The sequence below is a fragment of the Theobroma umbraticum genome, unplaced genomic scaffold (genome assembly GCF_002168275.2).
Source record: "Theobroma umbraticum cultivar Fairchild unplaced genomic scaffold, ASM216827v3 scaffold_55.0, whole genome shotgun sequence".
Classification (NCBI taxonomy): domain Eukaryota; kingdom Viridiplantae; phylum Streptophyta; class Magnoliopsida; order Malvales; family Malvaceae; genus Theobroma; species Theobroma umbraticum.
In genome coordinates this window covers 216,857-217,299 of record NW_018397270.1, presented here as the reverse complement: position 1 = coordinate 217,299, position 443 = coordinate 216,857, and positions in this window count along the sequence as shown.

The following is a 443-nucleotide window of genomic DNA, read 5'->3' as shown; positions in this document are numbered from 1 at the left end:
TTTCTTTTAAATTGATCAAGCTCTTTTTGCATAATCAATATCTAGCTTTTTCCTTTTTCTGCCTCTACAAAGCTTTTAGGCTCAATTTGTGAGATGAAAGTTAAGAATTCTAATGTCTCTCTAATTCCTCTTCGGGTTTTGACACTTTGTGAAAGATCACCTAAGATCTGTTCTTGTGGATCTTTCATGTACTTTCAGCTCTTTGAAAGATCAATTTGTTGATTTTTAATCCTTTGCAGAGTTTTTAAGGATGGAGGTTCTACTTCTCTTCCAAGTGAATTTTCTTCATTATTTTTCTTATTTTCTAAGCTCATTTCTTCCATTTGTCTTTCAATGTCCTCTGCATCATTTTCATCAGCGAGAGCTCCTTTTGCAAGGCATTAGATTCATCAAAAACTGTGTGGATAGATTCTTCAATTGTTAAAGTTCTTTTGTTAAAAACT